We start from the raw sequence: 25,535 nt of genomic DNA on the forward strand, positions 1-25,535 counted from the left end.
CCTTTTCCTTAGCTGCCATGTCTGTGTGTGCTGGTTTGGATGAAAAACAGATCGTTTTTAACTCTGAATGAGTCTTGGTCTTTCATAGACGATTTTAAAAGCAAATGCAGTTACACTCACATGGTGCATGATTCAGCCCTTCGAAGTTAGTCCAATTGCGATGTCCCCATATTGCGTGCCATGATGCTTTCAGTGTGGATTGTTGGACACAGATATGTTTTCTGGTGCAAAAGGTATGCTGAAAGCAGAGGTATTGACAAAGACCTAGCTTTGCAAAATGTAGATATTAAATGGATTGGACAGAGAGAATTAAAGTGGCACCAATTGATGCCATTGGTTAAAACATTTATGCACCTCCAACCCCCTGACCTCATGATTGTGCACTGTGGTGGCAATGACGTAGGCACATTGACTGGGGTAGGTCTGGAAATGCTAATGGAGGACACCTTTGCAGAATAGAACTTGCTTTTCCTCCAAACTACCTTTGTCTACTCTAACATATGCCAAAGACAAAAATGGAAGTGGTCCAATCAATTTTGTCCACAGATTGAGAAAGCTAGAAAAAATGTCAATAAAGCTGTTTCTGCTTATCTCAGAGACCATGGTATGGGGTCCATTTACAACAACAATTTGCGTTTTGATATGGATGATATCTACAGACGTGATGGTGTACACTTCACAGAAAAGGGAAACAGAGTCCTTCTCAACAACTTAAGACTCTGCATCGGCACTTACATGTAGCTACAAAAATCTCCCAATGAAAACAAGGGCTCTTTTTAGAGTCACCCAAGATCCTAACATATAATATAGGCTTTTAATGAAAAAATCTTAAATTTTTTGTTAGGAGTCGTGCACCCAGCATGATTAGGAGTCACGCACCCCTCGCGTGCACACCAGGGGACCGCGCTGGGAGTCACACACCCCTCGTGTGCACACCAGAGGGCCGCGCTGAGCGCCGTGCTAGAGTCGCGACTCCAAATTGTTCGATAAAAAAACGGCTCCTACCAGTAGTTTATATTTGCCCCGGGGACCCCCTCCCCAGGGCCTATGCACTTCGTTGGGAACCGTGGGGGGAGCCCAAATGCTCCCACGGTCCCACCGGCTCCCCGCGTCCTGCGGGAGCCGGCATTGCTTTTCCACATGGGGTGCTGCTAACATGCAGCTCCCCGTGTGGAAAAGCAATTCTGCTTTGGATTTTGGAAGAGAGAGCAGGTTTCCCTGCTCTCTCTTCCAAAATCCAAACCAGAGTTTGCTATGGTAGGGTGGGAGACGTGCTCCTGCCCTACCATAGCAAACAGCAGTGTCCCGGGGGTGGGCACCCCGGGACACTGCAGGAGCCGGCCCTGGGGGGTGGCGGGTGGCGTTCCCCGGGCCATGGAAGGCTCCAGGAGGGGGGCCCCCTCACATCTTTTGCAAAGCCCCAGGGAGGTGGTGGTCCCCGGGGCTCGAGGGTCCAAAATGGACCCCCGCATTTTAACAGTTCGTGCCCCGGGGAGGTGGTGGTCCCCGGGGCATGTGGGGGGGTTGGAGCCCCCTCACACATTTTTTATTTTTATTTCAAAAATAGAGCCCAGGGGATGTGGCAGTCCCCGGGGCTGAGTGGGCCTTTGTGGGCCCCCGCTTTACATTATACAAATCCCCCGGGACCTGGCCCACCCAAGGAGTTAAAAATAACGAAGCGAGAAAACACTTGCTTCATTTTTTTTTACATTTTCGGGCCGGATCCGCGCACCCAGCGCGCATTACTTGTGGGACCCCCTGAGCAGGCCTAGGGGGTCAGGGTGTTTCTACCCTGCCCCCTTTTCTTCTTTGTCACCTTTGTTTCCCTGTTTACTTCTGACTCGGTTCTCCTGAGTCACAAAATGGCTGCCAACACTTCCTGGTTTGGAGTGTTGACAGCCAATTAGATTAAGGCTCGTGGTCGGGAGCGTGCTCGGATCCACCCCGCCGCTATATATCGAAACTATTATTTTTTGATTTTCTCAACAACTACTGAACAGATTTACACCATTTAAAAAAAGGGCGCTTTCTGAACCAAGCACAACCTTTTTGCCAAATTTGCTGTAATTCCGTTCAGCAGTTCGGGCTGTAGCCGTGTCTAAAGTTTCCTATGGGAATTAACCTGGCGAAAACACGTTTTGGGACCCCCCTTTTTTCTCGACCCTCGCTTGCCGAATCACCCCGAAACTTTCATGACAGGAGCTGACCGGAGCACCCCACTAGTTTTGAAAATTTTGCGATGATTCGTCATCCGGCAACAAAGTTATTAGGAAAATAAAAAACGCTTTTCCTATAGAATCTAGGTCCTAACTATAACTAGGTTATATATATATATATAAATATATAAACATATGGAGAGATAGATTGATAGATAGATATTTTGGTGTATATATATAATTCTTTGCCTAGTAATATGTTTTGCTTATATTAACGTAGTTTTACTGGACAGTGATGTATTCAGTGCTATTTGTTGTGTTGCGGGGTTCTTCTGAGTTTCTAGCTCACAGCATCTCCCTAAGCCTTGGACTTCTCTGTCTTCCTATACTGAGAGCCAAATCATAAAGGGCTACTTGGTTTGGGGGTATGCTGTTCTAGCGTTCCAGGACACCAGAAGCACAAACTCCCAGTTATTACAGTTGGGGCCCAGTACATTCTGATAGCCCTGGGACCATCGGACCCAGATTTCTCAAATCTGTTAACTGTAAAACAAACTTTCAGACTATGTATTATCATATCTAATTGCAATATGGTTTACATGGAAAGTATGTTTGGTTCCTCAAGGGATTGACTCTTTGAATATAGGAGGACTGTCAAGAACTAAGAACGGTATTCAGAGTCAGTGCACTTTCCGGAAAAAGCCTAAGAATGTGAAAATAAACTACAGATTTATAATTAATTAGAATTATTATGAGTTGATAACAGAGTTATGGGTTTCTTGGATGATAGGTATTCTTCTCGGTGTCTCTCATGGTATGTTAGCTACCAAGCAGCTGGGGTGGAGGGAAACATCACTTTCACTTGCCCATTTATAACGCCCCACCATTTTTTCACAATTCAAGTGGATCTGCTCTTTCTCATTTTCTACTGATATTGCTCTGGTGGCAGCTGCTTTGGCTAAAACAAACAATACTGGCTTGCACATCATTCCATGGTTGTCTTTGGAAAAACAAACTGCACATCCCTGGAAAGAAGGGAGTTTTATCCCACTAGTGGGTGGTGAATTGGAGCTTTTTCTTTCTCTGGTACTGCCATGGGCCCAACTAGGAAAATAATTGCTTCAGATTTTGTGCCTTAAATTTGAGGGCCTTCTGATAGATATCATGTCAGCTGGAAAATGCCCAGCAGTGTAGAATTGTGCTGGTGGTGGAGCCAGAGATGGCTGTACAGTTGTAAAAACTGGTACCTCAGGAGTGAAATTCAAGGGTTTGGTTGATGAATCATATCCAAAACTTTCCATGAATGTCTTATTATTACTGTACACTAATTGAGTACTAAAGTCTTTCTACAATCATTGTTTTCATATTAGAGTGATGCATAGATGTGTTTATAGGTTGTTCAATGCCTCATTGTTGCCCAAGCTTGTAACAAGAATACTGCCACATAATGAAGTCCTGAAAAGCGTTTGTCCTCTCCTAGAGCAATTGCAAGTTTGGAACTAGAATGCTGTGCTTGGCATGGCATGCCACCTGAACAGTATTTGGGTACTCTACGTTTGTTTTCTGTTAGTGCATCTAAATACATCACACAGTAAGAAATACTTAAATAAGTTAGCACTGAATTTTATTCAGATAAATGAGTATCAAAATCTATCAGTCCCTTCACAATACTGTTCTCTGCAATCTCCTTCAGCATAGACTACCTTTCATCTGCCCACTTCACTGTCCCCTCCCACTCTCATTACATTTTCTATGGACTTGTCCATATTTCGTCGGCTGTGTATACCTCTTTCACACACTTTACCATAGAATCCAAAATCCAATTGGTGCATATTTGATTATTGCTCTGTCCCATTTGGTAGGAGCATTTTTACATTTCCCACCAAACCTGGAAGTCTCCTCCCAGCCAGCTGAAGCTTTAAAAATGCTCCTGCTGGCTGGAAGCAGACTTGTGTTCTGTTTCCATGCCCGCAATCCTGCGGACAGGGAAACAGATCAAAATATTGCTCCTGCCTGCAGGGAGTATGCATAATTAACTGCTCCTTCCATGCTGGAGCAAAGCCAGCTTTGGAGCTCCACCTGCAGCCTCCAACATTGCGATTGGTGGGTGACCCGGAGGGTACAGGGGCACCCACCTATAAAATAATGCAGGCCCTCTGGGGATGGGATTACCGGACCCAAATAGGGCCAGAGAGGGGCGCTGTGTGGCTCCTCCCCCTTTTTGTTGTATTTGGTCTCAGGGGATGGGGTACCCAGGCCAAAAAGGCTCAGGGAGCGAGGCCACACAGTCCCCGTACCCTTTATAATAATATACAGCCCGGGGATGAGTTTCCTGGAGCTTTATAAGGCTCAGAGATGGTGCTACATGCCAACCTTGCCCTTAGAATTTGGTCCCAGGCATGAGGTCCTTGGGCCCTAAGAAGTCTTGGGGGCGCTCACATCCATACCATTATATTTTGTTCATACACTATGTCTCAGCTTGCACTTGATTTTTTGTTTCTGACGGCCTCCCTCCGGCTCGATTTCTATGCACTGCAGGCCATTTGTGATAATGAGATACATACCCATATCATGGGGAATGTATGGATAAGGTCGGAAACATAAATCAAGTGCAAGCTGGGACACCATGTATGAACAGAATATGAACTACCAAGGACATTGCTATCAAACAAGAGACAATTCAGAAAGATGCTGAGCATCTACATATGAATAAATTTTGTGCAAGAAAGAACTTAGTTAAAAGAAGAATCTGCTAAGCAAAGGAATACTAAAAGAGCCACTGGAAAGATTACATTTTAAGTCCATAAGATATATTTGGCCTGGCTATAGCGATTGAGAAGAAAGCATTTCATATAAGCCCTGAAGAAGTGCAGTGTGCACAAAACACATGTTGGCTGTAGGATGCATAAGCTGTCTAAAAAGATATACCAAGAGATCAAAAAAAGAAAGAATAAAAGAAACCTTTGAAAGAATGTTTATTATTTGATATTGGAAATGTCTTAGTACTGTTATTTATATATTATCACAACTACTCTGGTGGGGACCAGTGAGCTGAGATTTTGGTGCCGGGCTTCTCCTATAAATTGTTAAATATAAATATATATACATACATATATATATTACCTACTGGTGGTCGCCACTAGATATTTATAGTTAGGACCTGGTTTCCATGGGAAAAGCGTTTTTTGATATGCCAATAAATTTGGCACCGTTTGATGAATCTTCATGAAATTTTCTAAACTAATGGGGTGGTCACGTAAGCTGCTGTCTTAAACATTTCTGATTCATCTGTCAAGCAGGGTGCAAGAAAAGGGGGGGGTCCCAAAATGCTTTTTCTCCTTGTTAATTTCCACAGGAAAATGTTGGCACAGCTACAGCCCGAACTGCTGAACGGAATTACATCAAATTTGGCAAAACGGTAGCCCTTGGTCCAGAAAGCTCTCTTTTTGTTAAATGGTGTAAATTCGTTTGATAGTTCCTGAGAAATGTAAACATTCCTCAGATATATAACTGTGGCCGTGATGGATCCGTGAACCCTACCAATCTCGTGTCTGAGATCTGATTAGCTGCCACCACTTTAAACCAGGAAGTGTTCGCAGCCATCTTGTGACTCGGTTTTAAAGGTGTCAGGTTAGAAACATCATGACCCCTTAGGCCTTTTCACAAAATGAAACTCCCATGCTTTGCTTGCTTTTAGCCCTTGGTTGGGCCAAGTCCCGGGGCAATTAAAAATAAAGATGCAGGGGCCCACGTGGGTGCCTGCAGCCCCAGGGACCACCACCTCCTCGTGGCTGATTGTTTGAAGTGTGGATGGCCATGTGACCCCCTGCAGCACCAGGGACCGCTACCTCCCAGGGGCTATATTTAAAATAATGTGTGGTAGGGCAACAGCCCTGCCACACAGCCCCGGGGACAGCCACCTCCCCAGGGCTATATTTAAAAACAGCTCACCACCTTCCCGGGGCTTAATTACAGTTGGAGGAGCCACCCGGCCCCCCTCATGGAGCTGTACATGGCCCTGGGAACCGCCACCCCCCAGGGCCGGCTCCAGCAATATCCAGGGGTGCCAACCCTGGGAAATTGCAGTTTGCTATGGGATGGTGGCAGCACTGCTCCTGCCATCCCTTAACAAACAAGTGCTCCGGTTTGAGCAAGTGAGAGCATTGCATACTCCCTTATTCAAAGTGGAACACTTTGCTTTTTACATCCAGGGAGCTGCATGTCAGCAGCTCCCTGGGGGTAAAAAGTAATGCCAGCTCCCACTGGGGCCTTTAGGCTCTACTCCACGGGCCCTGACTAGCTGGCCATTCCCCAGTGGATGGGGTCCCATAGGCAAAAATTGGCATGGGAAGGGGCCCCGTTCCTTAAAAGCAATTTTTAAAAAATGACCTGGCCCTGGGGGATGGGGTCCCCAGAGTCAAAACTGGCCTCTCCCTTGTAACAAATGAAAAACAATGGCCAGGCCCTGGGGGATGGGGTCCCCAGGGCTGAAATCGACCTGTGAAGGGGGGGGCTGCACCCTCGCTCCTGCAAAACATTTTTTTTTAAATGAAGCACAGACTCCTGTGCCTCATTAGTAATTGGCCCCCGTGTGGGCTAGGTACCCGAGTCCCCCCTTCCTGGGGCTTATAAATGCTCTAGGGACCACCACATCCCTGGGGCTTATTCATTGAAAAAATGGGGGCCACCCTGACCCCCGGAGCACCAGGGGCCACCACCTCCATTGCACCACATGCCAAAATCAAAATGGGTGGCCTTTTGAACCCCCTGGGTGCCGGGGACCACCACCTCCTGTGGCCAATTCATTGCTATGGGGGAGCCTCTCTAACACCCCTGTCCCTAGGGACTGCCACCCCCCAGGGCAAGCTCCTGCAATGCCCCAGGGTTCCCACCACCTTTACATAGCTGTTTTCTGTGACTTGGCAGGAGCTTTCCCGCTCCCGCCAACTCACAGCAAATGCCCTGCTTCAAGCAAAAATGTTCTTGCTTGCAGGAAGCGCAGCGAAATTTCTTTAAGACAGGGAGTTGCAGCAAGGCTGGGTCCCACAGGAGGCGAAGAACTGGCAGGGACTGCGGGTGTATTCAGGCTCCCCGACAAAATTCACTAAGTGCCCTGGGTGGGACCATGGCACCCAAAATAGAAGCCCAGGAGGGGGTGGTGTGGCTCCCCTCCCAATTCCAAAAAGGCCTTTTTCCCCGGGAATGGGGTCCCTGGGGCTGATTCAGCCCAGGGAAGGCGGGCCACACGACCCTCCTTCCCTAAAATAACAAAATAATATTTATAAAGAAGGGACGTTATAGTTAGGAAATAGAATTTAAAAAACCTTAGAAATTCATTGGAAAGACCAAAGGTTGCAGGGATTGTATAGTTACGAGCAGATTTTACTCATACAAAACCAGTGAAATTCATAAGTTTTAGTTAACTGAGCTAACTATAATTTATACCCCCCACAATGCACTGCTTATGACCTCACATATTGGCATCACTGATGGAATCATCAACAGAACTACTCACACACCCACTCACACCCCTATAAAACCTCTCGTATGCCCACTCACATATTCACACAACCACTCACAAACTCATTCACAGGCCCAAACCAGAACGCACACACTGACACACTCCTCCATAGAGCAAAACCAAAGGAAATGATGGACGGAGTGTTGAACATTGCAAGCACTCACCCCCAGTCAACTGATCTGGGTTTAATCCACCACCGTTCTTTAGCCCACTCTGCCACCCCAGTTCAGACATGGCCATATGCAAATCAGTCTGACCCTGTGCCTCATGGGAACAGTCCAGCCCGAACTGCCAAACCATGTCTTCCCTGGACCGGAAACAAGCTTCCTAGGACCGGTTTCTGGCATTTCAGCCGTCTTCAGCCAGGCTTGCTTGAATCCAGTGGCAAAGTGAGCAAGGGACTCACGTCTGAGCATACCCTGCCAACTTATGGCAAACAAAGCAAAACCAAAGGAAATGATGGACGGAGTGTTGAACATTGCAAGCACTCACCCCCAGTCAACTGATCTGGGTTTAATCCACCACCGTTCTTTAGCCCACTCTGCCACCCCAGTTCAGACATGGCCATATGCAAATCAGTCTGACCCTGTGCCTCATGGGAACAGTCCAGCCCGAACTGCCAAACCATGTCTTCCCTGGACCGGAAACAAGCTTCCTAGGACCGGTTTCTGGCATTTCAGCCGTCTTCAGCCAGGCTTGCTTGAATCCAGTGGCAAAGTGAGCAAGGGACTCACGTCTGAGCATACCCTGCCAACTTATGGCAAACCAAGCAAAACCAAAGGAAATGATGGACGGAGTGTTGAACATTGCAAGCACTCACCCCCAGTCAACTGATCTGGGTTTAATCCACCACCGTTCTTTAGCCCACTCCTCCATAGAGCCATTCACACACACCCACTCACTCACTCATACAGCCACTCACACAAACATTTACTCACCCATACAGCCATTTATTCAACCAGTCACTCACCCATACAGCCAGTCACCTAGCCACATCCTCACCCATACTGGTACTCACACACCCACTTATTTAACTACACAGTCACTCACACACCCACTCACTTACTAATACAGTCTCTCAACACAGCCACTCACTCCCTCTCCATACAAGCACTCACACACTCACTCACACACCCACCCTACCACTAACATACCCATTAATGCACCCATACAAATACTCTCTTATCTGCAAACACACCCACATAGTCATTCACATAGACACTCACTCTCGTATACAACTATTCACACACCAACACACTTAACCAAACACTCACTGAAACAGCCACTCACTCACCCCATGTGGCCATTAACACACCCAGTCAGTCATTCAGCAGTCATTCAGATTCCCAGTCACTCACCCATACAGTCACTCACACTGCCACTGACACACCTACTTACTCAGCAACATAGTCACTCACACACTCAGTCACTCACCCACACAGCTACTCACACAGCTACTTATACACCCATACAGCCACTCACACACCTACTCGCATACCCATTCAACCATCTCCAAACCCGCAAAACCACTCACACACCCATACAACCACTCAGTTACCCACTCCTATACCCATACAACCACTCAGTCCCCTACAGACCTAGTCAGAAATCCACTCACTCACTCATACAGTCATGCATGCGCTCACACACCCATGCAGCCACTCGCACACAGATACAGACAGTTACACAACCACTCAGATCACACATGTATCACTCAGTAGTACAACTAGTATACTAATCCAACTTTTGTAGTAGGTTAGTATATATGTTTAGGACATATAAACTCTTAAAAACAGTTACGCTCACTTGATGAGATCATCAGTGATGTCATCTGTGATGTCATTTGAGAGGTCACCAGTGATATCACTGACCATGTCATGAGTGATGTAATATGTGAGGTCACATGTGGTGCACTGCGGGGGCGTAAGTTATATTTAGCTCTGGTATATATATATATATGAATTCAAATCCACAATTTGTCCAAAACAAAAGCACACTTCTCACCGGGACAAAGAATATAAAGCTCAGCATGGTAAAGGCCAGCATGTTCCTTCTGTGATATTTAAATGCCCAATGCATTTCAGAAAGTGATTTCCTTGTTCATTGAATATTTTTATGACATTGGGGAGTGTGCTTTTGTCTTGGACAAATTGTGGATTTGAATACATGACGGCGGTCCGGCCGTTTAAGCGCACCACCGCCGGCTACTTATGGCGGGCCTGCGGCTTGATGACAGTGAAGCCATGCGGAACGCCGGGAGCTCCTATGGGGCATGACAAGGGCGCAATGCCCCATCCTCCTTATCAAGGGTTATTGAATATTTTTATGACATTGAAGCAGCATTGATAAAGTTATTTGTACTACTTGGACTGCGATTACCAGAATGCCCTCATTATTTGGGACACTCATCTGAGGATTATTAAAAAGGATAAAAAAGCAGTACGATTGCAGTCTCGTGAGATTTCATACCATGCTGCCGCCCGTGAACAAGGATATTACTTTCTGAAACACAATGGGCATTTAAATATCACAGAGGGAACATGCTGGCCTTTACCATGCTGAGATTTATATTATTTGTCCAGGTGAGGAGTGTGCTTTGTTTTGGACTAATTGTGGATTTGAATAAATTACGGTGGTCCGGCCGTTTAAGTGCACCACCGCCGGCTACTTATGGCTGGTCTGCAGCTTTGTGACAGTGAAGCCATGTGGAACGCCAGAAGCTCTTATGGGGCATGACAAGGGCGCAATGCTCCATCCTCCTTATCAAGGGTTATTGAATATTTTTATGAAATTGAAGCAGCATTGATAAAGTTATTTGTACTACTTGGACTGCGATTACCAGCATGCACTGCATTATTTGGAAAACTCACCTGAGGATTATGAAAAAGGATATAAAAGCAGTGATTGCAGTCTTGTGAGATTTTATACCATGCTGCCCGTGAACAAGGAAATTACTTTCTGAAACGCGTTGGGCATTTAAATATCACAGAGGGAACATGCTGGCCTTTACCATGCTGAGCTTTATATTCTTTGTCCCGGTGAGAAGTGTGCTTTTGTTTTGGACAAATTGTGGAGATATATATATATATATATATATATATATATATATATATATATATATATATATATATATATATATTTTATTTTCACTGAAAAAACCATAGGTTTCAGGGGCGTTATAGTTAGCTGGACTTTTCACTCGTACAAAACCATTGAAATTCCCCCGTTATAGTTAGTTCACCTAACTATAACTTGCGCACCCGCAATGCACTGCTGATGATGTCTCATATTTCATCACTCATGGCATGGTCAGTGACATCACTCATGACATCACTGATGACATCTCAAATGACATCACTGATGACATCATCCAGTGAATGTGTGTTTTTCTGAAAATTACATATGTTTTATATATGTATATCTCAAGGTCGATGGAAGAATAAATGGGTATATAAGTGTCTAAATGGATGATTTGTTTTTGAAAAATTGATTGTATAACTGACTGATTAAGTGTATCTTAGTGAATACATGGCGTAGTGAGTAATGTTTAAATGTGTAAATATCTGTATCAGTCTCTCACTTTGTTTATAAGTGGCTGCATGGGTTGGTGAGTAGCTACATGAGTGTCTATATAGGTTATTAGTTGGTTTTTTGAGTATCAGTATGAGTGTCTGTATGGTTCGGTGGGGGGTATTACGTAGTGCATAGGTGCATGAATGAGTGACTCACTGTTTGTATGTGTTGAAGACAGCATGTGTGCAGGACTGTACGGGTGGATGAGTGTGTGCATGGGTGTGTTAGTGAATGATAGACTGTCTCAATAGTGTCTTTATGAGTAACTACATATGTCTTAAACTAGTATATGTGACTATTGGTGTATATAAGTGAGTATATGTGAGAGTGAGAGATTGAAAGAGTTCCTGTATGAATAAGTATGTGTTTCTATAAGTGATTGTTTAAAAGACTAAGTATGTGTAAGTTTCTGTAGAAGTAAGTGTGGTGGTGTGTGTATAACTGTATATGCAAGTAAATGGATGTTTGATTCTTTATTAGCATGAGTGACTATGTGTGTGAGTAACTCTATGGATGAGTGGCGTTGTGTAACAGGATGTATAGGTGTGTGAGTACATATGATGAGTGAGTACATGTATGAGTGACTGTATAGGACTGTTGGTGAATGAGTGGATGTGTATGTGGATCTTAGAATTACTGAATAGGTTATTGTAACTGGTATTGGTATGTCCATTGTTTTGAACATTGTAGTTTCTATTTTTGAATGTGTGTATCAAAGGTTATATTAGGGGAAGAGGAGGTCTGCCACTCTATCACAAGGATGATGTCATCAGTGATGTCATTAGTGATGTCATTTGAGATGTCATCAGTGATGTCATTAGTGATGTCACTGACCATGTCATGAGTGATGTAATATGTGACGTCATCAGCAGTGCATTGCGGGCGCGCAAGTTATAGTTAGCTGAACTAACTATAATGGGGGAATTTCAATGGTTTTGTACGAGTGAAAAGTCCAGCTAACTATAACGCCCCTGAAACCTATGGTCCTAGAGCCAGTGCTATGTTAAAAGACACTCAGAATACAGTGAAAACACCTACATACACTAGGGAACACTATGCGTTGGGGTCCCCCTGTGATCAGCATGACCTCCTCTGTAAGCCCCTAGTATATAATAGGGCAGGGGATTAAAACTACCTCTTAAAACGCGCCACAGGGCGTGTTTGCACACGTCACCTCAGGCCACTTCCCCACTGTGTAAACACGCCCTGTGGCCGTTTTAAATTGGGAGATTAAGTCCCCTTGAATCCTGAGGGTCCCTAGGGTCCAACTAGACCACTAGGTACCTCCAGTAAGCGCCACAGAGCTGCGTTGCAGAGAGATGTAAAAAGGGGCACGGCCTAGACCACCTCTCTGCAACGCAGCGGAGTGGTGCTTACTGGAAGCACCTGGTGGGCTAGTTGGCCCCGAGGGTCCCTCAGGATTGAAGGGGAATTATTTCCCCAACTTAAAACGTGCCACAGGGCTTGTTTGCACATGTTAACTCAGGCCCCGTCCCCTCCCTTCACCACTGTGTAAACACACCCTGTGGCCGTTTTTAGTTGGGAGATTAAGTTCCCTAGGGTCCAACTAGCCCACTAGGTACCTCCAGTATGCGCCACAGAGCTGCGTTGCAGAGAGGTGTAAAAAGTGGCACGGCCTGGACCACCTCTCTGCAACGCAGCTCAGTGGCGCTTACTGGAAGCACCTGGGGGGCTAGTTAGCCCCCAGGGGCCCTCAGGATTGAAGGGGAATTATTTCCCCAACTTAAAACGCGCCACAGGACGTGTTTGCAAACGTCACCTCAGGCCCCGTCCCCTCCCTTCACCAATGTGTAAACGCGCCCTGTGGCCGTTCTAAGTTGAGAGATTAAGTCCCCTTGAATCCTAAGGGTCCCTAGGGTCAAACTAGCCCACTAGGTACCTCCAGTAAGCGCCACAGAGCTGCGTTGCATAGAGGTGTAAAAAGGGGCGTGGCCTCAGAACACCTGTCTGCAACGCAGCTCCCTGGCGCACACTGGAGATACCTGTTGGGCTAGTTGGCCCTCAGGGACCCTCAGTATTGAAGGGGAATTAATTCCCCAACTTACAACTGGCCAGGGGGCGCGTTTGCAGAGTGCTGCAAGGAGGGGGCATGGCCTCCAGCGCGATGCCGGTCTTTTATTTATTTTATTTTTTTAAGAAGGAGGGCTGTGTTGCCCCCCTTCTTTTTCTAATTTGCTGGCCCTGGGGACCCCATCCCCCTAATTTTTTTTGTTGAAAAAAATAAATTTGGCCATCCCAAGGCCTTTATCGGCCCCGGGGACCCCAACCCCCGGGTCATGGCCTTTTTATATTTAAATTCTTTAGGAGGGGGCTGCGTTGCCCCCCTCCTCAGGCCACTTATGGCTCTGGGGACCCCATCCCCTGGGGCCGGCCTTTGCTTTTTATTATTTTAAAAATATATATATTTATAGAAACACCTAGGACATGCTGGACAAACCGTATGTACCTATCACCATGACGATTTGCGTGATATTCATTAAAAGGCGACTATGCATAGAATGAATCCACATGGAATATATTTACACTGCTAGTGAAGCTCTGACGTGTCTGACGCCCTACCGTGCCTAATCCCGGCGCCTCCGCCGGTGGGTACTCTCCAAGTAGACACCCTTGTTGTTTATTTATACAAACATGGGTAGGTATTGACGGGCACATTTAATATACACACACACCAAGCCATTCAAAGTTGATTCGACAAAAATTCGACCAAACTATGCAAGAAACCCCCCTCACGGTTAATAAAAAACACATCCACCGTCGGATGTGTAATACTTTTTATTTTACTCTCTGGAAAGGAGACGAACCTCACTTGAGAGTCACAGCGTGCTCCTGGCTGAGCCCAATGCTGTGTTACACCCACCAGTGCCCGCCGATTGCCTCACACCTGTGTTGTATTCCACCATCTAGTGCGTATGCTATGACACTCTCTAGCCCATGTGCACTGTAACACCACCCCGTGAATATGTCATGCCACACTTGCCTTCGCACGGGTTATATTGCCCCATCTAACGTGCCTTCCTCGATGTGTATGTTATAACGCACAGCGCTATATCATACATATTACAATCTGGGATCCATATCTTTGTCACAGTGCATATGCAACGTTACACTCCCCAGCACATATTTTATATTACAACTTTAGAGACTAGTTATGTTACGCAACACTGCCCTGTGCATATTACACTCCAAGGCGCATATCGCATAGCACGCGCTAGTACCTGTGCTATCTCGCGCTCTCCGATGAATCTGTCATTCTGCACAATGTATTGCATATTATATTTCACGCCCCGGTTCCTCTTATATCACACTTTTTGGTGCATAGTTTATACCATATACTACATCTAGTTTTCATTTTCAATCGTGCTCTCAGGACTATGTTCTATATAGCACTGCGTCCACCTACCCTTTCCACGGGCACTACATTTTGCGATGGGGGTGGAGGGTCAGGGGGTGTTTCTGCCAAGTGAGCCCGGAGTCACAGTCACAAACGTCCTCTTCTTCCTGAATAAAAGTGAGATTATGCTGCATACTTGTTCATATTTTAAGTAGTTCGCACAGACACACATTTTAAAAACAATAAAGTTCCTAATACCCACCTTCTCTGAACAGTTTGCTGCCCCATCCACCTCCTACCTATCCTCTTTTGTCTGAATCCATGGACTAGCCTCCTCCCCCCTGCCATGCATGGTCTGATGTGCTGCCACTGCCCTCCATTTAGCATGATGTACCAGTCCACTCCTCCTGCCCTCCATTGCCCAGTTCTATGGCCCATCATTGACCTCCTGCTTAGCCTCTGTGCTTAGCTTGCTGCCCCTATTCTCCTTCCCCCTGCCCTCCGATGTCTTTGTGCATGCCCCTGCTCCATCCTTTTTGCCCACTATGTTCCATGGACCTGCCTCTCCTATCTACTCTGAGTGTTCTGTTGAGCTGCCACTCCCCTCCCACCTACCTAGCATTGTCAGATGACTGTAACCTGTCCCTGCCACCTCCACCCTGCCTGTCCACATGCCATGCCCCTATCCCCTTCCTCCTGTCCTCCATGGTCCATTTTACTGCCACACCCTTCTGCCATCCCTGATCTGTTGTGCTGCAACTGCTCCTCCTGCCTGCCCCGCGCGGTCTGTTGGGAGGCCCCTTCCCCTGAACTCTCTTGTCTGTGCCCAGGTCCTGACCCTCCCTTCTATCCTCCATGGTCCTTTGTGCATGCCCCTGCACCCTCCTTCTTGCCCATCATAGCCATTGTGCTGCCACTAACCCTCCCGCTTGCCATGCATGGTCTTCTGTGCTGCCATGGCCCCTCCCACCTTCCCTGTGTGGTCAGCTAGCTGCCCCTGACACCCTCCCACCTTCCCTCCATGGTCTGTGTGTATGCCACCATAGTCCCATTGTTGCTCTCCATGGTGTGTCTTGTTTCTAGTGCCCATCCTGCCTGACCTCCATGGTCATATTGCTGCTCCTGCCCTGCCACCTTGCCCCCAGCCCTCTGTTTCCATGTGCAGACCCCCTATTCCCTCCCTCCTGGCTTGTCTGTTCCATTGTAATGCCCCTGATCCGTCCCTCCTGCCCTTTATGGTCTGTTATGCTGCAGCTTTCTCTCCTGTCTGTCCATTATGGTCAGCTAGCTACCATTGCCTCTTTCCCATCTGTTCTCTGTTGTCCATGTGCATGGTCCTGTCCCCTCCCTATTGCTTTCTATGGATTGTTGTGCTGCACTCCTGTCCCGCATGCGCTGTGTGGTGTATTGTGCTGCTGCAAACCCTGATGCCTGCCCTGTAGGGTCAGTTTGGTGCACCTCTTCATGTCCCTCCTGTCCTCTGTTATCCGAGTCCATGTCCCTACCCCAATTCCTCCTGCCTACCATGATCCAATGTACCATACTTGCGAACATTTTGAACTTGGTAAGAGGGAGATTTTGAAAAAAAACTGGGGTATTGATTTTCCCCTTTGAGTTGCATTGAAAAAGAGGAGATTGTAGACAGGAGACAGATCATATAAAGCCCATTTGAGCTTAAAAACATTGGACGTTTCCTGGCTGAAACGGGTCTGTTGGCATGTATGGTTGTACTACCACTGCCTCTTCCTTCTGCCCACAATGGTCTATTATATTGCCACAGCCTCTCTTGCCAGTCCTGTATTGTTGGTTTGTTGCCCCTGCCCCCCTTTCCACTGCCCTCCATAGTCTGTTGTGCTGCCACTGCCCTTCCTGCCTGCCCAGTGTGGTCAAATTGTTGCCTCTGCACTCTCCTACCTGCCTTCAATTTTCAGAGTCCGTGCCCCTGGCCTCTGCCTCTCAACAGTATCCCAATGAACAACTAGATTGCTAACATTCTATATTTATTACAAAAGTGTGGAACGCCTGACGTCATCTTGATGTAATCAAAACTGTAATATCTAGAGTATTTCCTTTAGAAATTACATATATGAGAGGGTCTTATTTGCATCAAAATTAATGGTTAGTGCTCTAAAAAACTAAAATGAGGACATATTTTCTGAGTTTTCAAATAGCGACAAAGAACTTTTAAATTATTTGTAATCTTTATGTTTTTTTATCCAGTTGACCACTTGATTAAATGTTGCACCTTGGCGAGAGGATGTGGTGTTACTTCCAGAGCTGCAGACTTTGCAACTGGGGAACCAGGTTGGAGTTTCTGCTTCAGCTCAACATTCTGTGATTGTGGTCAAATCACTTAATCTCCCCATGTCTACAACCAAAATGAATTTGATCTTGTGTGATGTAACCAATGCTCATGTAAAGCATTCCAATACCTGACAAGTCTGCACTATATAAAACTGCAAATACACAAAAAATAAGTGTTTTGCACACTTCTGTCATTGGGCTACATGTGGGCTACATCTGGGTGATATTTGTGATGCATTTAGGCTCTTATGTGTCTGGTGGCCATCTTGGGAGATTTATTTGTTATGAAGTTTCCTAATTTCCTCATTTACTGCAGTCTCCTCAGTAGGAAATGCTTTCAGTTTTTTACTTTGATTCCATCAAGAAGGTATTCAGATATGTCACACATTTGCCATACATTCTGAATGTTAGCACTCTAGTTGCTCATTAGATCACTGTGGTAAAGCTACTGCTCACCACGGAAGTCTGCTGCTGGTATTAAAAGTGCATGTTTCAGTCTGCATATCAGAATCTTTTAATGAACAGAAGAGGATTTGAGAAGTCACTCAAAATGTGCCCTAATTTTTCTTTCTTCAGCACTAATCATAATTTCTATGGCAAAATGAACCCCCTCATTGTGTTCCTTTTTAAATTAAATGTTGTAAGTGTTACCAGTTTATTCCAATCAAGATGGCTTCAGGTGTGCCATACTTTTGTCATAAGTAAGACAGTAAGCGCTCTAGTTGTTCTTAAGAACACTCTGGGACATTCTGTCATTAGTTTATACTTGGGCTACATCTGGGTGATATTTGGGCTACATTTGGGCTCTTTTGTCTCTGGCGGCCATCTTGGGAGATTTATTTGTTATGACGTTTCCTAATTTCCTCATTTACTGCAGTCTCCTCAGTGGGAATACTTTCAGTTTTTTTATTTTGGTTCCATCAAGAAGGCATTCAGATGTGTCACACATTTGCCATAAGTTCTGAATATTAGCACTCTAGTTGCTCATTAGACCACTGTAGTAAAGCTACTGCTCACCAGGGAAGTCTGCCGCTGGCATTCAAAGTGCATGTTTCAGTCTGCATGTCAGAATTTTTTTATGAAAGAGAAGAGGATTTGAGAAGTCAAAATGTGCCCTAATTTTTCTTTCTGCAGCAGTAATCATAATTTCTATGGAAAAATGAATCCCCTCATTGTGTTCCTTTGTAAATTAAATGTTTTAAGTGTTACCACTTTATTCCATTCAAGATGGCTTCAGGTGTGCCATACTTTTGTCAAAAGTAAGACTGTTAGCGCTCTAGTTGTTCGTTATAACACTCTGGGACATTCTGTCATTGGGCTATACTTGGGCTACATCTGGGTGATATTTGGGCTACATTTGGGCTCTTTTGTCTCCGGTGGCCCTTTTGGGAGACTTATTTGTTATGATGTTTCCTAATTTCCTCATTTACTACAGTCTCCTCAGTAGGAAATACTTTCAGTTTTTTACTTTGATTTCATCAAGAAGGTATTCAGATATGTCACACATTTGCCATAAATTATGAATGTTAGCACTCTAGTTGCTCATTAGATCACTGTAATAAAGCTACTGCTCACCACGGAAGTCTGCTGCTGGTATTAAAAGTGCATGTTTCAGTCTGCATATCAGAATTTTTTAATGAAATAGAAGAGGATTTGAGAAGTCACTCAAAATGTGCCCTAATTTTTCTTTCTTCAGCACTAATCATAATTTCTATGGCAAAATGAACCCCCTCATTGTGTTCCTTTTTAAAGTAAATGTTGTAAGTGTTACCAGTTTATTCCAATCAAGATGGCTTCAGGTGTGCCATACTTTTGTCATAAGTAAGACAGTAAGCGCTCTAGTTGTTCTTAAGAACACTCTGGGACATTCTGTCATTAGTCTATACTTGGGCTACATCTGGGTGATATTTGGGCTACATTTGGGGTCTTTTGTCTCTGGCGGCCATCTTGGGAGATTTATTTGTTATGACGTTTCCTAATATCCTCATTTACTGCAGTCTCCTCAGTGGGAATACTTTCAGTTTTTTTATTTTGGTTCCATCAAGAAGGCATTCAGATGTGTCACACATTTGCCATAAGTTCTGAATATTAGCACTCTAGTTGCTCATTAGACCACTGTAGTAAAGCTACTGCTCACCAGGGAAGTCTGCTGCTGGCATTCAAAGTGCATGTTTCAGTCTGCATGTCAGAATTTTTTTATGAAAGAGAAGAGGATTTGAGAAGTCAAAATGTGCCCTAATTTTTCTTTCTGCAGCACTAATCATAATTTCTATGGAAAAATGAATCCCCTCATTGTGTTCCTTTGTAAATTAAATGTTTTAAGTGTTACCACTTTATTCCATTCAAGTTGGCTTCAGGTGTGCCATACTTTTGTCAAAAGTAAGACTGTTAGCGCTCTAGTTGTTCGTTAGAACACTCTGGGACATTCTGTCATTGGGCTATACTTGGGCTACATCTGGGTGATATTTGAGCTACATTTGGGCTCTTTTGTCTCTGGTGGCCCTTTTGGGAGACTTATTTGTTATGATGTTTCCTAATTTCCTCATTTACTACAGTCTCCTCAGTAGGAAATAGTTTCAGTTTTTTACTTTGATTTAATCAAGAAGGTATTCAGATATGTCACACATTTGCCATAAATTATGAATGTTAGCACTCTAGTTGCTCATTAGATCACTGTAGTAAAGCTACTGCTCACCACAGAAGTCTGCTGCTGGTATTAAAAGTGCATGTTTCAGTCTGCATATCAGAATTTTTTAATGAAATAGAAGAGGATTTGAGAAGTCACTCAAAATGTGCCCTAATTTTTCTTTCTTCAGCACTAATCATAATTTCTATGGGAAAATGAACCCCCTCATTGTGTTCCTTTTTAAATTAAATGTTTTAAGTGTTACCAGTTTATTCCAATCAAGATGGCTTCAGGTGTGCCATACTTTTGTCATAAGTAAGACAGTAAGCGCTCTAGTTTTTCTTAAGAACACTCTGGGACATTCTGTCATTAGGCTATACTTGGGCTACATCTGGGTGATATTTGGGCTCTTTTGTCTCTGGTGGCCATCTTGGGAGATTTATTTGTTATGAAGTTTCCTAATTTCCTCATTTACTGCAGTCTCCTCAGTGGGAATACTTTCAGTTTTTTTATTTTGGTTCCATCAAGAAGGCATTCAGATGTTTCACACATTTGCCATAAATTCTGAATGTTAGCACTCTAGTTGCTCATTAGATCACTGTAGTAAAACTACTACTCACCAGGGAAGTCTGCTGCTGGTATTCAAAGTGCATGTTTCAGTCTGCATGTCAGAATTTGTTTATGAAATAGAAGAGGGTTTGAGAAGTCAAAATGTGCCCTAATTTTTCTTTCTGCAGAACTAATCATAATTTCTATGGCAAAATAAACCCCCTCATTTTGTTCCTTTGTAAATTAAATGTTTTAAGTGTTACCACTTTATTCCAATCAAGATGGCTTCAGGTGTGCCATACTTTTGTCATAAGTAAGACTGTTAGCGCTCTAGTTGTTCGTTAGAACACTCTGGGACATTCTGTCATTGGGCTATACTTGAGCTACATCTGGGTGATATTTGGGCAACATTTGGGCTCTTTTGTCTCTGGCGGCCATTTTGGGAGACTTATTTGTTATGATGTTTCCTAATTTCCTCATTTACTACAGTCTCCTCAGTAGGAAATACTTTCAGTTTTTTACTTTGATTCCATCAAGAAGGCATTCAGATGTGTCACAAATTTGCAATAAATTCAGAATGTTAGCACTCTAGTTGCTTATTAGATCACTGTAGTAAAGCTACTGCTCACCAGGGAAGTCTGCTGCTGGTATTGAAAGTGCATGTTTCAGTCTGCTTGTCAGAATTTTTTAATGAAATAGAAGAGGATTTGAGAAGTCACTCAAAATGTGCCCTAATTTTTCTTTGTGCAGCACTAATCATACTTTCTATGGCAAAATGAATCCCTTCATTTTGTTGCTTTTTAAATTAAATGTTTTAAGAATTACCACTTTATTCCAACCAAGGTGGCTTCAGGAGTGCCATACGTTTGTCATAAGTAGGACTGATAGCGCTCGAGTTGTTCTTTAGAACACTCTGGGAAGCTGCAGCAGAACACAAAGGAATCAACTGACAGTCTCTCTCCTTGTTGGATGTACATGTTTTACTGAGAATGTCAGGCTTCATTCTCACATGACTGAGAAAGATAATGTGAATTTACAGAAAAGATGCTCTCAGTTAGCTTATAGATCACCTTCCAAACCTCTGTGGGAAAAGCATGAGAAAATAGTTTTCTCTCAAACATGATTCATGATATCACAGCAGAAGGCTTTTTCACATGGTAAAATCACCTTAGAACACACCACAATTCCTAAAATGAGTATGGTACCATCAACAAATGATTTATAATGTAACTAAAGTCTTAAAAACTTCTATTAACTGCAATGCTTTTTAATGAGGTGCTATCATGTATATTGGTCCCAAGATGGCTGCCAACACTTCTTGGATGAAGTGCTGACAGCCAATCAGATCTCACGATGAGATGTGTGGTTAGGCTCCGCCCAGATATATCTGTGATTTTACTTTTGATTTTCTCAGGAACTACTGATCGGATTTACACCATTTAAGCAAAAGGCACATGCCTGACATGAGGACTACCTCTTTGCCAAATTTCATGTAATTCTGTTCAGCCGTTCGGGCTGTACCTTCGACTAAAGGTCCTGAGGGAAAATGCATGGGGAAAAAGCGTTTTGGGACCCCCTTTTTTCTCAGCCCCCGCTTGACGAATCACCCCGAGACTTTCAGGGTAGGAGCTGAGCGGAGTGCCCCATTAGTTTTGAAAATTTCACGAAGATAAGTCAACCGGCGCCAAAGTTATTCAAAATAGAATTTTCAGATTTCCTATGGAAACTCGGTTCCAACTATAACTATCTACTGGCGACTGCCAGTAGATAATATATATATATATATATATATATATATATATATATATATATATATTCACTGAAAAAACCATAGGTTTCACACATGTTATAGTTAGCTGGACATTTCACTCGTACAAAACCATTGAAATTCCCCCGTTATAGTTAGTTCAGCTAACTATAACTTGCGCGCCCGCAATCCACTGCTAATGACGTCACATATTACATCACTCATGACATGGTCAGTGACATCACTGATGACATCTCAAATGACATCACTGATGACTTCACTGATGACATCATCCATTGAGTATGTGTTTCTGAACAATTTTAATATGTTTAATATATAGAGGGAAAGGCCTGTTGAAGAACAAGTGGGTGTACTAGTGTGTAAATGGATGATTTTCTGTGGTGCGTATCTGACTCTATAAGTGAGTCATTAAATGTATCTTACTGCAGACTAGTGACTAAACTGTGTAAATGTCTATATGTGTCTGTATGTTGGTGTATAAGTGGCTGCATGGTTTTGTGAATAGCTATATGAGTGTCTATATGAGTTATTGATTGCTTGTCTCAGTATCTGTATGGGTTCCTGAGTATTAGTGTGGGTAGGGTGTGTGTGACTCTATGCATAGATGTGTGAGTGGGTGATTCTATGGGTGCATGGTTTTAAGAGTGCATCTGTGAGGGACTGTATGGTTGAGTGAGTGTATGTATGGGTGTGTTAGGGATTGAATGTATATCTCAGTTGTACATTTGTGACTAACTACATATGTGAAAGGCAGTATATATGCGTGTAAGAGTATATAAGTGGGTAGATGTGAGAGTGTGTGATTGTGAGAGTGACTGTATGGATGAGTGTGTGCTTGTATCAATGATTCTATAAGAGCGTAAGAATGTGGTACTATTTTTATGAGTAAGTGAACTTGAGTGTGTATAACCGCATAGGTGAGTAAATGGGAGTGTGATTATTTGCATGACTGACTAGGTGTGAGAGTACCTCTATGGATGATTGGTGGTGTGTGAGTGTCTATATAGGTGTATAAATGCATATGATAGTCTTGTATGGAGTGACTGTAAGTATGAGTGACTGTACAGGTGAATGAGTGGAGGTGTATGTAGACCTAAGAGTTAATAAGTGTGTATGTAGTTATTGGTATTGGAGTATGTATGGTTTTGAGAATGGAACTCTGAAATTTTGAGTCGGTGTATCAAAGGTTATATTAGGGTGTGAGAAGATGTGGTAATTTATCACATGAATGACGTCATCAGTGATGTCATCAGTGATGTCATTTGAGATGTCATGAGTGATGTCATGAGTGATGTCACCGACCATGTCATGAGTGATGTAATATGTGACGTCATCAGCAGTGGATTGCGGGCGCGCGAGTTATAGTTAGCTGAACTAACTATATCGGGGGAATTTCAATGGTTTTGTACGAGTGAAATGTCCAGCTAACTATAACATGTGTGAAACCTATGGTTTTTTCAGTGAATTTGCAAGGTTTTTTAAATGCTAATTCCTAACTATAACGTGTGTGAAACATATGGTTTTTCAGTGAATATATATATATATATATATATATATATATATATATATATATATATATATATTACCTACTGGCGGTCGCCAGTAGGTAGTTATAGTTAGGACCCCTTTTCCATAGGAAATCCGCAACATTCTATTTTGAATAACTTTGGCGCCGGTCGATGAATCCTCGCGAATTTCTCAAAATAGGTGGGGCGCTACGCTCCGCTCCTACCCTGAAAGTCTCGGGGGGATTCGTCAAGCGGGGGCTGAGATAAAAGGGGGGTCCCAAAACGCGTTTTTCCCATGCATTTTTCCATAGGACCTTTAGAACGAGCTACAGCCCGAACGGCTGAACAGAATTACTAGAAATTTGGCAGAGAGGTAGTCCCTATGTCAAGGAAGTGCCTTTTGTAGGTTTGGTGTAAATCTGTTCAGTAGATTCTGAGAAAATAGCCTTTAAATCAATATATATATCTGAGCCCGCTTACGGTACGCTTACCGTACGCTTACCGTACGCGTACGGTGGCGTGCGCGAGCGCAATTCTGATTGGCTCTTAGATCTTAGTAAACATTCGAATCGGCCGAAACCAGGAAGCGGCGTCCGCCATTTTGTCTCTCGCACTGAGTGTTATTTATCAAACATGATGCCCAAAAACAAGTTACGGGGCTGTTTTGACAACTCCCTCCCACATAGTCATGTTGAGGGAGTCCCCAAACATCCCCCAAGAGCAAAAACGGTTTTATTTTATTTTTCGGCAATTTCGCCGAGTACGCTTACCGTACGCTTACCGTAAGCGTACGGTAAAAAATAGAAATAAAAAAAACACTATCCACACTTACCCCACCCCCTGTGCTTTTGGTGGCCGTAGGCCACCAAATGTACAGTGCTTATTACATCAGTAAAAAAACTATATTTTGGCAACATGAAATTATAAAATCGAAATAAAAAAAACACTATCCACATTGACCCCACCCCCTGTGCTTTTGGTGGCCGAAGGCCACCAAATGTACAGGGCTTATTAAAGTTGATAAAAACCATGCACGGAACGCACTGCGTTAAGTGGGCGCGCACGCCTCGAATGGCGTAAAGTAACTTAGCATTTAAAAAACCGTACAAATTCACTGAAAAAACCATAGGTTTCACACACGTTATAGTTAGGAATTAGCATTTAAAAAACCTTGCAAATTCACTGAAAAAACCATAGGTTTCACACATGTTATAGTTAGCGGAAATTTTACTGATAAAAAACCAATGAAATTGCCCCGTTATAGTTAGTGCTGGCAACTATAACTCACGCGACCGCAATCTTCTGCTGATGACATATGTGTCTTTATAAAAAAAAATATTTGTAATATATGTATAGCTAAAAATGTATGGAAGAAGACATGGGCAAATAAGTGTCTAAATACAGTATTAGCATCAGCAGAGGATTGCGGTCGCGTGAGTTATAGTTGCCAGCACTAACTATAACGGGGCAATTTCATTGGTTTTTTATCAGTAAAATTTCCGCTAACTATAACATGTGTGAAACCTATGGTTTTTTCAGTGAATTTATATATATATATATCCTCCAAAGTTGCCCAAGTGCTCAAGGACGCCACTCCTGCGGAAGAGAGTTCAACAGAACTTTTTATTCAAAAATCAGCGCACCCTTTCTCAATTAATTTAACAGTCCCTGACGCGTTTCGGTGACACTTCACCTTAATAATAGGGTGGGGCAAAAACAAACCATGGAGAACACACTGCAAACATACTGTTTCATTAGCATGCACGTTGTGAGAGCATTGGGAATGTTGTAACTTCAGACAAATACATGGAGCCTACTGAGGGAAATATCGGCACTGCAACACCTAGCATGCTATTCACTGGAGAGTGCATGCTCTTTGTCCCGCCCTATGATTAAGGTGAATTGTCACAGAAACGCGTCAGGGACTGTTAAATTAATTTATATATATATATATATATATATATATATATATATATATATATATATATATATATATTATAATCACCTCACGCTGCTTCAGCACAAGTAGAAGTCACACTCAGGATTTATAATTTGCGAAAAAATTGTATTTCTTGACTTTGACGCGTTTCAACAACACAGTCTTTGTCAAAAAGTCATACAGTTACCCGGAAGTGGGAGTGAACGTAAAAACACTTCCTGTAAGTTAATAGACAT

Source organism: Triturus cristatus, chromosome 4_2 (genome assembly GCF_964204655.1).
Source record: "Triturus cristatus chromosome 4_2, aTriCri1.1, whole genome shotgun sequence".
Classification (NCBI taxonomy): domain Eukaryota; kingdom Metazoa; phylum Chordata; class Amphibia; order Caudata; family Salamandridae; genus Triturus; species Triturus cristatus.